Source organism: Octopus sinensis, linkage group LG16 (genome assembly GCF_006345805.1).
Source record: "Octopus sinensis linkage group LG16, ASM634580v1, whole genome shotgun sequence".
In the NCBI taxonomy this organism is placed as follows: Eukaryota; Metazoa; Mollusca; class Cephalopoda; order Octopoda; family Octopodidae; genus Octopus; species Octopus sinensis.
In genome coordinates, this window is record NC_043012.1 from 25,317,300 (window position 1) to 25,336,106 (window position 18,807).

General features: G+C 33.2%; 1 long non-coding RNA gene across 1 annotated transcript in view; it reads left to right on the forward strand.

Annotated features, from left to right (window-relative positions):
- LOC118766536 overlaps positions 1–14,357 on the forward strand; it is a 104,640-nt gene extending 90,283 nt beyond the window's left edge. The window contains exon 2 of the long non-coding RNA XR_005002471.1: positions 13,666–14,357. This is a non-coding gene — a long non-coding RNA (uncharacterized LOC118766536). The remainder of the gene's footprint in view (positions 1–13,665) is intronic.
- The last annotated feature ends 4,450 nt before the right edge of the window (positions 14,358–18,807 follow it).

The following is an 18,807-nucleotide window of genomic DNA, read 5'->3' on the forward strand; positions in this document are numbered from 1 at the left end:
TCCCATACAGTTAATCCAAACATGAAAACACAATGAGAAAACACAACACGAGGACGTGGAACAAATATAGTATTATTGGACGCTCAGGAAGGAAGGGAAGAAGGAGGGTTTAACGTTTCGAGCGGAGCTCTTCGTCAGAAACATAGGAAAAGGAATGATCCAGAGAAGGGAAGACGGGGGGGGGGGGGAAATCGCCAACGGTACACACGCGAGTATTAGTAGGAATCTATATTCTGCACGACGATCGTTTCGACGCATGCTGCAGCTGTTGTTGAGGGATATGATATTATGAATCTAGTTGTGTTGCATCAATAGGTACAGTCTGTAACACTTCAGGTGCATTGTGTGCAGAAATAATATACCACTAGATATAGTGAGTTCTTTTTGGCATGTATTTCTCTCACGTTGTACGTCAGAACACGAACAGAGGTAATGTAATTTTGCGGTTGTAACCTGCAAAAGGGACTGGCTAGAGTTGACGGTGAATATATAACATAAATTAAGATCCCAAATGATTGAGAATAAAATCTGTCAAAGTAAGTTAAAATTAAGATGGGTGAGTATACACTCTTTCACATGGACATATCGAGAGACGCGCGCACGCGTGTCGCCAAGTGAACGTTATTTCATGTGATTTTAAGCTATCAAGATACGGCAACGAGCTGGCAGAAACGTTAGCACGCCGGGCGAAATGCGTAGCCATATTTCGTTCTGAGTTCAAATTCCGCTGAGGTCGACTTTGCCTTTCATCGTTTCGGGGTTGATAAATTAAGTACCAGCTACGTACTGGAGTCGATATAATCGATTTAATCCGTTTGTCTGTCCTTGTTTGTCCTCTCTGTGTTTAGCCCCTTGTGGGTATTAAAAAAATAGGTATTTCGTCTGTCTCACGTTCTGAGTTCAAATTTCTCTGAGGTCGGCTTTGCTTTTTATCCTTTCGTGGTCGATAAATTAATTACCAGTTGCGTACTAGGTTTGATCTAATTGACTACCACAGTACCCAAAAATTTCGGGACTTGTGCCTAGAGTAGAAAAAATATAAGCTATCAAGATGGTGATATTGGTGGCAGACATCTGACAATTATCTCGCATCCCGCTAGGTAACAGATTCCCAAATCAGTCACAGTTGAATACTAGTTGGTTTGACAAACATATTTCGTGATACAAAAATTTTACTCAAACATTGCGGAGGTGCCTGGCGTAGTGCTAAAAATGTTACGCTCATGATCATAAGAGTGTGGTTTCGCATCCTGGACCAGGTGTTGTGTTACGCTCTTGTGCAAACAGTTCATTTCACAATGCACCAGTCCACTCACCTGACAAAAATTAGTGTTCTGTGGACGGACCTATGTCTCGTCCAGGGGGTAAATTTATATGCCACAGAATCCGGGAAAACCGGTCTTATGAGCTTATTATTCGGGAAGGACCTTTGATCTTTTTCACTGAAACATTGCCAACGTTGACGATGAAATATTTCAGAATCACCACCTGAGAATGTATATTGTAATTGCTTACATTCTCAAAATAACTGAGAAACCATGATGGCGTCAAACTTTGTACAATCATTACAGCGTCAGATACAATGCCTAAGGCATTTGTTTCCTTTCTTTGAACAGTGAATTTATATTTCGTCCAGGTTAACTTTGACATTCATCCTGTTGTTTATCGATCAACAGAATATACCTCCTGCCATGAATGATGGAATGACAATAGTGTTGTTCTGGCAGGAAAACCTGTACACTTGGGTTAGAAATATGTGAAACGATGACTGGAAGATGGGGGAAAAAGGTAACCGAATTATGTTTCGGCCGATTATCATTCTTTTAGTTCAAATCCGCTATGTTATATTCACCTATTCGCACGAAGAAATTCAGTTCCCAGTGAAGAAAGATAAATGAAAGTTGTTTTCTGTGTAAGCTGAACTCAGGCATAAAAGATCCAAGAAATGAATACCGGATAATGTTTTAATTCTCCCTCTTATTATAATTCTGCCAATGTACCAACTTTCCTGAATTCATAACCGTCACTATTTTAAGCAAGCGTTCGGTAATTTTCAGAGTAAGGGATCCGTGACGTACATCAATCCAACTACTGGACTGACACTTTGCTGTATTGAACCCGGATGGATGAAATGCAAAGTCGACATTTGCAGTATTTGAACAGAGAATGTAAAGAGCCTGAAGGAATGTTACAGTAGATTTTACTGATGCTCTAACGATTGTCAGTTCGCCAACCCCAGGTCAAACAATTACTCAGTTAATCCTTACTATATATTTTCGATATCTGGAGACTGAATAATAAAATTGACTTCATCCGAATCTGAACGCAGAACTACAAATATAATTATTTTATCGACACAAGAGGATAAAAGTCAAGGAGGAATTTCAATACAGAACCGTGGTGGGTTAAAGAATCTGCGAGCTAATTGTCTTAAGATAGACGTAATATTATTTTTCTACACTAGGCACAAGGCCCGAAATTTTGAGTGGCCAGTCGATTAGGTTGCCCCCAGTAAGCAAATGGTGCTTAATTTATCGACACCGAATGAATGAAAGGCAAAGTCGACTTCGGAGGAATTTGAACTCAGAACGTAACGGCAGACGAAATACCTATTTCGTTACTGCCCACAAGGGGCTAAACACAGAGAGGATAAACAAGGACAGACAAACGGGCTAAGTCGATTATATCGACGCTAGTGCGTAACTGGTACTTATTTAATCGACCCCGAAAGGATGAAAGGCAAAGTCGACCTCGGAGGAATTTGAACTAAGAACATAGCGGCAGACGAAATACCTATTTCTTTATTATCCACAAGGGGCTAAACACAGAGGGGACAAACAAGGACAGACATAGGTATTAAGTCGATTACATCGACCCCAGTGCGTAACTGGTACTTAATTTATCGACCCCGAAAGGATGACAGGCAAAGTCGACCTCGGCGGAATTTGAACTCACAACGTAACGCAGACGAAATACCGCTACGCATTTCGCCCGGCGTGCTAAAGTTTCTGCCAGCTTGCCACCTTAAAATTGACGTAATATTCTTTTCTACTCTTGGCACAAGGCCCAAAATCTTGGGGGAGGAGCCAGTCGATTACATCGACCCCAGTACGCAACTGGTACTTAATTTACCGACCCCGAAAGGATGAAGGGGGAAAGTCGATCTCGGCGGATTTCAAAACAGAACGTAAAAACAGACGAAATATTACAGCGTATCCAATAAGGTCGTGAGCTGACAGAATTGTTACCGCACCGGACAAAATAGATACCCGCGGGACTCTGCGGTTATCGTAAATGACTGTCCCCTCCTCACTAAATCTCTAGACATGTTCTAAATTATGAAATCGCTATTTTAGTACATTCTTTTCTGTACCGAGCTGTCTTCTATTAGATTTTCAATGATCGATGAAATATTCTGACATTTTCTGGGTTTCTTTTTAATGAAAGCTAAGCAGCAAGGATATCAAGAAGAATACGGGTTGTATAACTATGAAAGTAGCCAATTGAAAGTGACCAAATGCGGTGATCAGCTGATGCCGATTAAGGCATAAGAAAATAAAGATCTATATCAATCGGATGAATAACCTCCTTTTTTTTTTTCAGATTTGCTCATTCGATTTTGTGGTTTTATGAAATCGTATCAGACTGCTTTCGGTTTACAGTTTAAAAGACAAATATATATATATATATATATGTGTGTGTGTGTGTGTGTGTGTGTGTGTGTGTGTGTGTGTGTGTGTGTGCGTGTGTGTGTGTGTGTGCGTGTGTGTATGTGTGTGTGTGTGTGATTATGTATATATGTATATATGTATGCATATATATATATACATACACATACATATATACATATATATATGTATATGTATATATGTATGTGTATGTATGTGTATGTATATATACATATATAGATAAGAACATATATACATATATATATGCACACACACATAGCATATACGTAAACACGCACAGACACATACACAAACACACACACACACATATATATAGTAAGGATTTTGTAACCGTTTTATTTCTTGTGCATTGTAATTATCATCTTCATCGTCGTCGCAGTCTTCGTTACCACCATCACTATCATCATCCCCATCATCATCATTAACATCATCAAATTAACTTCTGTTAAAAATATGTCAGCGTGTGTAAGTTAAGTATAGAATGGGTGATAATATCCCAACTAAAAAGAGAGCTAATTATATACATATTTACTTTCCAACATAATTCTACCTCTATGCTCGCTGCCTCTGTTCTAGTGTTTCTACTAATTATGCAGTATATATGTAATATATTATATATATATATATGTGTGTTGTGAGAGAGAGTGTGTGTGTGTGAGAGTGTGTGTGTGTGTGTGTGTGTGGGTGTGTGTGTCGTGTGTGTGTGTCTATGTGTGTGTGCGTATGTTTGTATACATTTAAATTATGTATATATGTTGTTGTACATGTATATATATATATATATATATATATATATATATATATACATATACATATACATATGCATATATATGTGTATATATATACATGTTTACGTACATATTTACATATACATATAAGCACACATCCATCCATCCACATATATATATATATATACACATACGTGCATATAATTTATATTTTAGTATACATGTATAAATGCATACGTATGTTTGGGACTGTGTATATTTCTCTCTATACGCCTGCATTTATACACATATATAGGTATGCCATTATGTATATCTATTTATACTCTCAATACCATAATACATATATATTCAGCAAAATTTCGAAACAGAAGAAAATGAAGTTTACAACCATATGTACTCATTGTGCCATTGTTTCACTATTTTTATCATATTGTCTTTAATGTACTAATTCAGAGAAGAAGCACAACGCACAACCGCACGCTTTCACCTGTAGGCATACATGAATAAATGCGTATATATATATATATATATATATATATATATATATATAGATATATATATATATATAATATATTGTACGCGTTGTATGTTCCGTTTGTTTTGTAATTATATATACGTATATGTGGTGTGTGTATACATACATACATAACATACATACATACGTACATATATATATGTATGTATACACACACACACACTCATATATATATATATATATATATATATATATATATATATTAATAAGTTGCGACAAAGATTGCATAGACGTGACTATACCACTTAATTATTTCAAATAATTTTCCATTGTATTTTAATCATAAATCGATTCTTGAAGAACAAAATATCAGACAATTTATTAATAATATGTATATAATTGGTCCTTGTGTTATTTATGGATTTGTTGCCAGAAGAGAACGCTATGAAAAATGTCTATATATAATATAAATGTTAGAAGACTATTATGTGTGCAGAACTGTGCGCTATGGATGTAATATTTTTAGTCTTTGATATGACTATGCTTCTTGTAACAACGTTATTGTGAACCCTTAGTGGTTAGGGGTATTTGGCTCGCGATCGTAAGGCAAGGGTTCGATATTCGATGGCACATTACGTCTTTGAGCAAAAGACATCGTCTCTTGTTGTCCTCAGCCTGGACTACTGCTCTCAAATGTGGTCACCCTACAATATCGGATTAATAACGGAACTTGAGGCGGTTCGGTGATGTTACTCAATGAATATTGCATCAATGGAATAGCTGAGCTACTGCGAGGGATTGGAAAAGCTGAGATCTACTCACTGGATCGAAGACGAGAGTGGTATGCAGTAATATATACGTGGAAGATACCGGAGGGTCTGGGACCAACCTTTGAATTTGAGAGATATACCAGACGTCGAATTAGACGACTCTGAACTGTTCCAAAGTATCCAGCTCTCCCATCTAATGTGAGGACCATTTACTGCGATAGCTTGGGACTCAAGGGTCCACAGCTATTCAATACCTTGCCAAAATATCTGAGGGACTCCATGGAGTGGCGGGGGGGTTGAGAGTCAGATGTTTTCAAGAGCAACTTGACCGCTTACTATCCAAGATCCCAGATTAACCAATATCAAGGCAGGAAACTCAAAAGAGGGCAGTAGTGCCGAACTCCCACCTTCACCAAAAGCTAATCACATAGGATTGGACAATTATACGGTGATTACATCACAGCATTAGGACTGTAACATATAAAAGAAAAAAAATATATATATATATAAATATAAGAGGAACATTTTTAACCACTGTGGGGAAACCCTTATGCTAGAAGAAGATCCGCTATGGTCTTAACCATTAAGAATTGTTCTCCACAAAATTTAGCACACCAGAAACGTAAGCGAGCACGACAAAAATATAGATTAATCATTAACAATTGTTTCACTATCAAAAAATTACGTAATTTTACTTACACAATTTATCTGTAGATCGTCAGTATCATCGTCTATGCAGAATATAATTTGCAGAACTTCACGCCAGATATCAGCACGAGGTCGAAAATGCATGTAGTTCTACCTATTACATTTGCGGTTATTTTCAAAAGTCTTCGTTTAGGCGCGCTAAATTACCGGAAATAAATACTGCATAAATAATTCACTGCAGTATGTGATTGGGTATTATCTGGTAATTAATATTTGATTTGGATGTATTTTTCCATTTTCTTATTTTATATATATTATATATATATATATATATATATATAGATATATATATATATATATATATATAGATATAACGCTATGAAAAATGACCGGTCTTTTCATAGCGTTTTTCCGATGGCCGGATAACTGAAGAGATGGTGGTGTGGATTTCCACATCGGCATCCGAAACTCAGAGTTTTATCTTGGCTACCGAATAATTGTCACATATTATACTTACAGATAAATTCCTCTATTTACATAATATTGAGGACCCTTCTTTCTTTCGTTATCTTACCGTTTTTACCAACACACACACACACACACAGAATATATATATATATATATATATATATATATATATATATATTATATATATATTATATATATATATTATATATATATATTAATATATACAATGTGTTTGCGTGTGTGCGAATAAATGTGATAGAAAAGGTCGTTGAGTACTGCGCCAGTTATTTATAGGTTTCATTATACCAATATAAGCAACATTTGTTGCATTCAAAATGGGGTTTTATAATAGCTGTCATATCGGAATTTTCTGTCTTATCTCAATATGGGACCAACTGTATTTGATCCATTGATTAATAATTTTATTGATCAATTATCGAGTCATCTGTATTCTCTACATAAGCCGTGTTTATAGAATCAAACAAACTTTTTACCATGATCACTCCACATATCGTTTTACAGTAGACACATTCACACACCAGACGCACCAGACACACACACACACACACACACTGTATGTGTAAGTACAATTCTTTTTATCTTACGGTGTTTTGTGATTTAGTGGAAGATTAATGATGGCTGCTAAGCTTCGTATTTAACTTACAAAATCAGGTTTTTCTCTTGTGGCTAGAATCTATTTTGATTCTACAGAGTGGACAGTGAAACTGGAGAAAGGCGGCAAGCCAGCTGCCACAGCTAGTCTATATAATACGTAACGTAATACACTACATGTACATATATGTATATATACGTATATATATGTATTATATATATATATATATATATATATATATATATATATATATATATATATATATATATATATATATATATATATATATATATATATATATGTAGTCGTAATGAAAAGATTAATAGACGAATATTTATAAAAGCGAATATATTTATAATAAATAGTTATGTATAGTGCAAGTGATATTGTTCTCTTCTTGAAATTCTTTCTGCATGCGTTTCTCTCCTTTTCAAACTTTCTGTGTCCTGTCTGCTCATTTCTCTGTGTATTTTTTTCTTAGTTCCTTTTCTCTCGCCTCTTTATTATTTATTTCTTTTTCTTCTTTTTTTTGTTTCTCGTTTCTTTTTCTTTTTTTTCTTTCCCCTTGCTTTTTCAATCTGATTTTTTTCTTTCTTTGATCGATTCTTTCATATATTTCTTTCTTTCCTTCTTTCTTCCTTGAATGTTCTCCATTCGTTTTACTTTCACTTGCTCTTTTCTTCTTTCTCATTTTACTTTCCCCTTTCTTCTTATCTTCCTATGATTGACTTTTTCATATACCTCTTTCATTCTTGCTTTTATTTTTCCTTCCTGTATTCATTCAGGTTTTATTTCTCATTCGTTCTGTTTTCTTCTTTCATTCTTATATTTCTTTCTTCTTTGTTCGATTCTTTCCTTCGTAAATTTCATTCTCTCTACTTCCGCTATTAATACAAATCTTTCCGTTTTCCATTTTGTCTTTAGTTAACTATTATCTTAATAACTTTCTTCCCTTCTCCTTTACACCTTCTTCGTTCCTCCCTCCCTCCATTCTTTCCATCGTACCTTCCTTCCTTCATTCATTTCTTTCTTTCAACGTCCCAGCGATGAAGCTTCCTCACGGTCGTCTGAACTACAGGAAAAAAAACAAAAGAAAAACAAAACAAACAAAAAAAAACACATTTGTCTCTATATGGTCTCCCATCCAGAAAAAGGACCCCCACCACCACAAATGTTATATTTGGTCATTTATTTAGAAATAATATAATGTCGGGAAAACATTTCGCGGTTTGGCACAGCTAGAATTTCTTTGAATCATAGGATTTCTAGACCAGGGACAGCTGTCCATTGCTAAACGACAAAAAAAGTACAACAAAATCAAACACAAACATATTCTTATTACAAAATATCTGCAAATCAAGTGAAAAATTGTCTGATTTTAAATAGACATGTCCTCAACATGAAGAACGATGACAGCAACAACGGTAACAACAACAATGATAGCGTTGAAATAGGATGAAAGAGAACCTGCATGAACAGACAGAGACAGTTAGAAAACGAAACACAAGAAAGATATATATATATAATATATATATATATATATATATTATATATATATATATATGTAGGTCCGGGTTGATTCGGGTTAACCACAGTAAGTAAGGTAACTCAATACATAGCAGAGTAAAATTAATTTATTATATAGAAGGAGCTTCTACAGGACTAGATAACTAACATTGTTCATTCAGAAATCTTCAGGAAGCTTCCTGAAGATTTCTCTTGAATGAAACAGTACTAGTCCTGTAGAAGCTCCTTCTATATAATAAATATATATATAATATATATATATATAATAAGCTCAAAGGGAAATAGCTCGACAGTTCGTAAAGTAACTTGTGAGGTTTTAGCGCCGATTGCAGAGATATAGTGGTCTTTGGTGTTTCTTTATCGTTTAACCTTTCATTGTCTGGGAAATGGCTGTTAGACGAGCGTGAATTAAATGCAAGGAAGAGAGAAAGGAAGAAATTGTGCAAGAAAGAGTCAAACGTGGGAGAGGAAGACAGAGAGAGAGAGAGCAGGAGAAACGGAGAGACGTTGAAAGACAAATAGAAAGTGAACGCACGTACACACACACACACACACAGGCATAAGTATACAAATATATTTGCGTATGTATGTATATACATGTATATGTATACATATATATATTTAAAGATATATATATATATATATATATATATATATATATTATAATTGCATCGTCATGAGACTCCGTCAGTTACGACGACGACGGTTCGAGTTAAACCGAGCAATGGTGGCAGGGCTCTTTACAGGCACTTTACAGTAGTTTTCGGGAGCTTCAGCGTGACACAGAGTGTGACAAGGCTGGCCCTTTGAAGTACAGGTGCAAGAGAAAAAGGATAAAAGAGCGAGACAAAGTTTTGGTGAAGGAGTACAGCAGGGTTTTCTGCCAGCCCCTGCCGGAGAGTCGTGGAGCTTTACGTCTTTTTGCTCAATAGACACTCACAACGCCCGGTCTGGGAATCGAAACCGCGATCCTATGACCGCGTATCTGCTATCCTATACACTGGGCCACAACACCCCACTACTCTCCTTCTACACCTCACACATACACACATAATATATAAATATATATATTCATATACACATATAATATATATATGTGTTACAATATATATATATATATATATATATATATATATATATATTATATATATATATTTAATATATATATATATATATTATATATATAATATATTATATATATATATATTATATATATATATATAGATATAGATATATATCATATACATATACACATACATATAGCGCAATAGAGACAGAGAGAGCGAGTGAGAAGGAGAAAGAGAGAAAGAGTAGGAGAGAAGCAGAGAGATAGCGGTATGGGAGCAGGTAATTGTGTTACCGAGAAGAAACTCTTGAACACACACGTACATCCACACTCAGACACCTATATATAAAATTGTGGGTGGCTGAATATGTGTGCGTGTATACAGGGAGAAATGGTGTGTGGATGGGAAATAGAGTGAGGACAAGAGTCTGGAAACCATGTGACCTATTGTACGGATCTGTCCCCCTGCCAGTTTCTCATAAGACAAGGAGATATATTTACAAATAGTTCACTGGATATTTCCTTTATTTTTAGACATTCCTTCTTAATAAGAAAGCACATGTATGACTATAGACACTGATTCTATGTACTTCAGGATATATATATATATATATATATATATACACATATATATATATGTATAACTATCTATATTTATACACATATATATATATGTGTGTGTGTACATATGTATGTATATGGATACATATATATGCATATATATATATATATATATATATATATATATATATATATATATATATATATATATATATTATATATAATATACATATATATATGTATATGTATACATATACCTAGAGGAGAAGTTTTATCCTAAGCGGAAACTTGTCTTCCTTGTGAGCAATATATATGTATGTGTGTTTTTGTATGTGTGTGTGGTGTGTACGTGTGTGTGTCTGTGTGTGTATTAGATGGTGGATGTGTGTGTTGCCGTACGTAGATGTGTGTATGTATATCTACGTGCTTATTTTGAAATTACCTGTATGCGCGTGCTTCACAGTGTGTGCCTTCAAGAGTGTATGTCTATAAGAGTTTATGTTTGACTATAACTGCATTGTTTTGCGTAGGTGTTTGTGTAAGTTTGAGTGCCACGTTTGTCTGCCCTTGTATCTTTCAATACGTTCGTGTACTTTCATTTGTTTGAGATTTGCTTCTGTTCATTTGTATGTGGCATATATATATATGCGTGTGTTTTGTGTTTACCTCTTATTACACGTGAAGTAGTAATTGTGTTTGTCTTTGTTTACATCAGTATGACGTAGCAGACAATTATTTTTCCTCAATGTTGTTACATGGGAAAACAATGGTTCTCATCAAATCCCGGAAATAAATAAATGAAAAATAAAATGTGTCAAAATGGCGACTGTTACAGTGTATGAGGTCAATATCGGCGCCATTTTGATGATGTTTCTATTATGCAGGCATGCATGCGTGCATGCATGCATGCATGTATGTATGTATGTATGTATGATGCATGTATGTATGTATATATGTATTTATGTATGTGTATGTATGTGTGTATGTATGTAAGTATGTATAATTGGATGGATGTATGGATGTATATATGCATGTATATATGTATGCATATATGTATGTACGCATACACGTATGCATGTATGTATTATCTATGTATGTATGTATGCCTACATTCATGTATATGTGTGTATATGAATGTGTGTATATATATGTGTATGAACATATACATACATATACATATCTATTACATTTAACAATATATTATATATATATATATATATATATATATATATATATATGTATGTATGTATGTATGTATGTATGTGTGTATATGTATAACTATTAATGTGAGAGGGTTATAGACAAGGAATACACGAATGTACTTTTAAGATTTTGATGAAATATGTATGTGTATGTACGGGCGCCCGTAGCTTATATGTTGTAATATAGATTAGAAAACACAACGAGGTGGATTCTACTTGGTTCTTCTTGTTAAAATTACCAGCCTGTATTTTATCCATATGAATCAACATAGCATCCTTGGAACCAAATTAAAAAAATGAAGCATAATAGATAATATGGGTGATGGTACACCAAGAGAATGAAATGAACGGTAGAAGCTCACATATAAATTAACTGAGAATATTCATATAAAGTGAAATCAAAACCCTCTGTTTATGGTCTTTCAAATCAGGAAACAATAAACAAGGATAATAACTCAGATAATAACAAATAATCGAAGTTTATAGAATTCAAACATAAGTAGAATAATATCCCTTCTGTAATCGTAACTTCTTTGACCATATGTTTTCTGAATGCTAAAAGCTGACTTTTATTTCTTAACTAAATAGTTTTTTGTTTTTTTAATTTCGTGTATACACTAAAATTTACATTTTCTTCCTAGTTTTATATTTTTATATTGGGTGCATTTAATGGAGGTGTAATTAATATTTGCAGCAGTTAAATGTACTACAGCTGTCTTATAAGACTTAAATGTGTATTTGATGTTAACATGGCACCAGGATATGCTGGGGCACCACTCTGAAATTGTAGAAAAACACACACAAACGCCCGAGCACACACAAATATACAAACGAGCATACGCAAAGATAATAAGCACATTTGGTTTTGTTTCTACTTTTTGTATAGTAATAACAGCGTGTATTACATATTAGCCACTAAAAAGCAAGCACAACTATTCGGTTTGTCACTCTGCATTTGGTATCAAAATAGTCGTCGCATTCTGTGATCTACTCACGGACAAATTTCCACCGCGAAGTCTCTAGCAACAGGTCGTTGACTAGCATATATATATATATATATATATATATATATATATATATATATTATATATATATATATATATATATATATATATATTATATATATATAATATATATATATATATATATATGTATATATATATATATATATATATATACATACACATACATACAGCACGGGGGTTAAAATATATTACTTTCGCTGGCATGCTGGTTGTTATCACCTGCTGCTCATTGTGGAAATTTTGTATGTATGTATATATATATATATATATATATATATATATATATATATATACAATGCAAATTCAGAGAGAGAAGTTGATAGATAGATGAGCAGAAAACCAGGCATATGCATGTAAAAATGCATAAACATACATTCGTTTGTATGTATATCTACATATATGTATATACGTAATATATATAATATAAAATATATGCTCATATATATACTCATATAAATATATCATTTTTTTTCTTTTTTTTTACTTGTTTCAGTCATTTGACTGCGGCCATGCTGGAGCACCGCCTTTAATCGAGCAACTCGACCCCGGGACTTATTCTTTGTAAGCCCAGTACTTATTCTATCGGTCTCTTTTGCCGAACCGCTAAGTGACGGGGACGTAAACACACCAGCATCGGTTGTCAAGCAATGCTAGGGGGACATGCACATTTATGTAAATGTGTGTGTATGTATGTATGTATTTATGAATGTATGTATACCTGCCTGCCTAACTTCCTGCCTGCATGGATGCATGAATGCATGCATGTGGCATAATTATCATACATAATTTAAACATGTTTATGTTTCCAGTAAACCATTTATTCTTATCTAGTTAAATTCTATTATATACTTTTCCTTCGTAAAATTAATGATTTTCCATCATTCTCCTTTCAGATCCTTACGTACGTGTGGAATTATCTTTGGATGGCGAAACCAAGGAGCGGTTCCAAACAAAGACCAAAAAGAAATGTATGGATCCCGTGTTCTCTGAGAAATTTCAATTCAGCATTTCACCACAGCCAGAGACTTTGCAATGTACAGGAATTACGTTTACAGTATATGACCACGAGCGTTTGCGAAGCGATGAGATGATTGGACAAGTAAGACTTGGCTTCAAAGCCACAGAGGATTCCGAATTAATTCAGTGGCGAGAAGCGTTGCAAAGACCCGGTGAGAAAATAACAAAATGGCACCATCTCATGCTGGCTAGCAAGTTTAATTGAAAAAAAAGGGACATTAAATTGATTAGTGGAAAATCATTGCTTCCTTTGTAGAATTCTCTGTAGTTTGGCGATAACATGAATATTCCAAATCAAAATTCCCATAGTTAATAAGATCGTTTATAGAATTTTCCAATTGGTGACAGGAATATATTAATAGAATAGCGTGATTATAAAGCTGTAAGGCTTCTTTATATAAACGGACTTTCCTTAAGTAATTCTGAATCGTGTCAGATGGGATAATACCTCCGACCAAACTTTTCTTACAGATTCTGTTTCCCTATGAGAATACGTGACTATATATGTATATTGTGTGTATTATGTATGCATATGGAGGCGCATGTATGTATGGAAGTATGTAAATTTGTATAAATATGCATATATATATATATTGATAAATATACGGAAACACATGCCCCACGTGCCATGTATATATATGTATATGTACTTACAAAGTCACTCGCCCGCTTACGTATACATAACTACATTTATGAAATATGTATATGTAGATGTAAATACAAACATGTATTTATACATACATATATTTATTGATTCGTACAAATATGTATATATATATATATATATATATATATATATATATATATATATATATATATATTTTCAATTAGTCAATTTAGGTAGCAAAAAAATTCATAGAAATTTATCGCTACCAGCGGCCTGGTGGAAAAGAGAAAATAGTCAACGACTAAATATATATATATAACAATTTAGGAGTGACCCTAACAGGTCATTCGTCCACCAGAAAGAGCAGCCATAACTCACACCGCCAAGTAGTAGTAAATTACTACTACTTGGCGGTGTGAGTTATGGCTGCTCTTTCTGGTGGACGAATGACCTGTTAGGTCACTCCTAAATTGTTATATATATATATATATATATGTGTGTGTGTGTGTGTGTGTGTGTGTGTGTGTACAAAATTATGTATACATACATATATACATATATACGCACACATTCATTAAAATGCATGCTTGTACGGACAGGGGTTTATAGGACGCCTGGATAAATAGCAAGGCGTCCTATAAACACCCACCCCCACCCCCACACACCCCACACACACCCGCATGTATACATGCACATGTATAAGAATATGTATATGCATATTTATCTACATAAGCATACATATATATATATATAACTAATGGAAGGAGACGGAAGATGTACGATACGAGAATTTATTGATCATTGCAATTGTCTAGCATCCATCTAGCACCGATCGTCCTCAGGCAGGATACAATGATTTCAGTTGTGCAGTAGCCATCCCCTAGAAGGATCTGAACGATTGTAGTCATCATTAAAGTTTCTCCTATCTTCCATCTTCTGCCTTTCCCCTTAATCATATCCTTAACGAATACTGTGTCACTAAACGTGCTTTACCGGCAAGTTGGCAAGTATATACCATACGATTTATTAACAAATATATATATATATATATATATATAATATATATATATATATATATATATATATATATATATATATATATATATGTATGTATGTATGTATGTATGTATGTTGTATGTATGTATGTATGTATGTATGTATATGTATATATGGCGTGCCGTATGTGACCGTTTGCCTATGAACACGTGTATGTGCATTTGTGTGTGTGTGCGTTTGCGTGCTCTCAACTATTTCGCTGGTCTTAATTCTTAATTATAATTACCTACAAATTTTTTCACTTTCCATTCGAAAATCGGTTAATATATGTTTTGTATCTATACGAAAATTTATGACACATTATTTGACAATTGTTCAAATTCTAAACATGTTTTTAAATGTTTTAAATCAATAACGGTAAGCAGAATATTGAGATAATAGATTTTGTATAATCTAAATTATAGGATTCTATATGTATGTATGTATGTATGTATGTATGTATGTATGTATGTATGTATGTATGTATGTATGTATATATATATATCGTTCCGAATTTGTGTAGATGTCTATAGAATAATATATCAGTTCAATAAAAATACAATATGGTCTGGTTTTCAGGGTTGTTTATTATTTTATTTAAAGGATTTTTTATAACGTTTAAGTGTGTTAAACATTAAAAATTTTGCAATGCACATAAAGTTCAATTATAGGTTTTTTAAGTTCGTAGTAAACATCAGATTGCAAAATGAATGTAACTAACTGTTGAATCGTCGACAACTGTATTAAAACGACCGAGTTCTGTCTTCTTATACCTCTTAGAAGGCATCGACAAGCTGAATTTTTCAAAACGGTTTTCACCAATCAGCATGCTTCTTAAAAATCAGTGTTTGCCTGGCGCACCGATATTACCGGTATAGATTCCGCTTGTATTTCAACCAAGTAGCTTGCGGGGGAATTTCTCAGTAATTGTCAAAAATACAACTGACAGTTGAGTACATGCCGTTATCTTAATAATTGCTACGTACGTATGAAAGCGCTGAATTTTATGAACATTGAAAAATATTTTTTAATGTTTGATACATTGCAACATTATAAAAAAAAGTTTTTTTAAATACAGTAATAAATGACATGAAAACCAGACCATGTTTTAACTATATTTAAATGATATGTACAAATATATACATATATATATATATATATATATATATATATATATATATAACAAAGTGAAGTTGTAAGGTACCGCACGAGTGGAATTATATATGAAAGAAGGTTTGAAAATGTAATTTTAAAAGATGTTTATTCACTTGACCGGTTTCACTTTTTTAGAAAAAGATTGTCAAAAGTAAAATGTAAAAACTTTGTTGTGTTAGGTACTGGATTATCACAAAATATTACAATACATATATACATTCTTTTATAATAATAAGAACATGTTAAAAACACTTTACAAAGAAAAATCTTGGGAAAATATAAAAAACTTCATTAAAATATTGGGCACAAAAATTTACAAGATATATATACATTCTTTGATAATAATAAGGATATGTTAACAACATTTTACAGAAAAATTTTTTTTGAGAAATTATTAACAAGTTCATAAAATCTATTAGGATTTCATTAAAAATCATGTTTGTTTGGCAGTATCTATATATATATATATATACACAGAAAATTATAAGTTCAAAAAGGTCATAGTTTGGTGGTATATATATATACACAGAAAGAGATATAGTTAGTTTACAAAGAATTTGGGATGTTACTTTTGACAACCTTTATCTAAAAAAGTGAAACAGGTCAAGTGAGTAAACATCTTTTAAAATTGCATTTTCAAACCTTCTCTCTCACTCTCTCTCTCTCTCCTCTCTCTCTCTATATATATATATATTATATATATATATATAATATATATATATATATATATATATATATATATATGTATATATATATATATATGCATACATATATACGTATACATATATATATATATATATATATATATATATATATACACTTGCGTCAGAAATTAATTAGCACTTCTCAAATTTCTACATTAAATAGGTTAAATCAATTAACTTATGAGCTGTTCAAAACGTCTTACGCGATGAGAAAACTTAGTATGGTGTGATTTCGGTCCTTGCGAGGCGCTACCTATATCTATTAAACAAAGGAAGATTTATCTGCATCCGCACTCCAAGTTGTTGTTGCACTGCTATGTCAACATCATAAGGCTGTAGACTCTCAAACTGCTCTGCAAACAAAGTTACGTCATCGTTCTGCGCAACAGTGAACTCGCAACAAAGCAATAGTTCGAGATATGGCCACTAGGTGACAGCACATACCTTGAGTGAAGAGCAAATCAAGGGTGCTAATTAATTTCTGACAGTAGTGTATATATGCATAAATATATATAGGTATATATATCTACATATATATATATATATTAATATATACACATATTTATGTGTGTATGTGTGCGTGCGTGTGTGTGTTTGTGTATGCGTACGTGTGGGAAATACGTAATTATGAATTTGTAAACTATATCTATAATATAACAATATGGAATGAACAGGCTTTAATCCAAAGCTCAACAGCTGACATTTGATGAGTGTTTCATATATACGCATCATCATAGAAAATATAGAAATATAATCCTGCAATCGCTGTGTATACGCACGTCATCAGATGAGTGGGTGTATGTGTATGAGTGTATATATATATATATATATATATATGAATACTTGCATGTACCTGTAAGAAGGCAGGTGTTGTAACGAATGACGGTTGCAGCCACTGTTTCGAATGTTTTAATGTGTAGAGATATTAGGACCACTCGGTTCTCAAATAATTGTATTGTCCTCTGAGTAAATAAATGCTTTAAGTACACGAATTCTGTGGACCCTTGTGAGATTCATGTCTATCTATCTATCTATCTATCTATCTATCTATCTATCTATCTATCTATCTATCTATCTATCTATCTATCTATCTATCTATCTATCTATCTATTTATCTATCTATCTATCAATCTATCTATCTATCTGTCTGTCTGTCTGTCTATCTATCTAAATATATGTCTATCTATCCGTATATCTACCTATGTACCTACCCCTCTCCCTCTATTTCTATCTATATTTCCATCTATCCATCTATTTATCTCTCTCTCTCTCTCTCTCTCTCTCTATTTATCAATTTATCACCTTGTCTATCAACATCCCGATCTAGAGTTCCATATATTTATCTACCTACCATCATATATGAATATGTTTATAGTATATGTATGCATATACATATACTATCGACATATATATATACGCACGTTTAATGTTGATTGCCGGACGAAAGGCTGCTCATTAACACAATAGAACTTGATATTTTCTTTTCGATCAGACTCATATAATTTGCTGCTGAGATT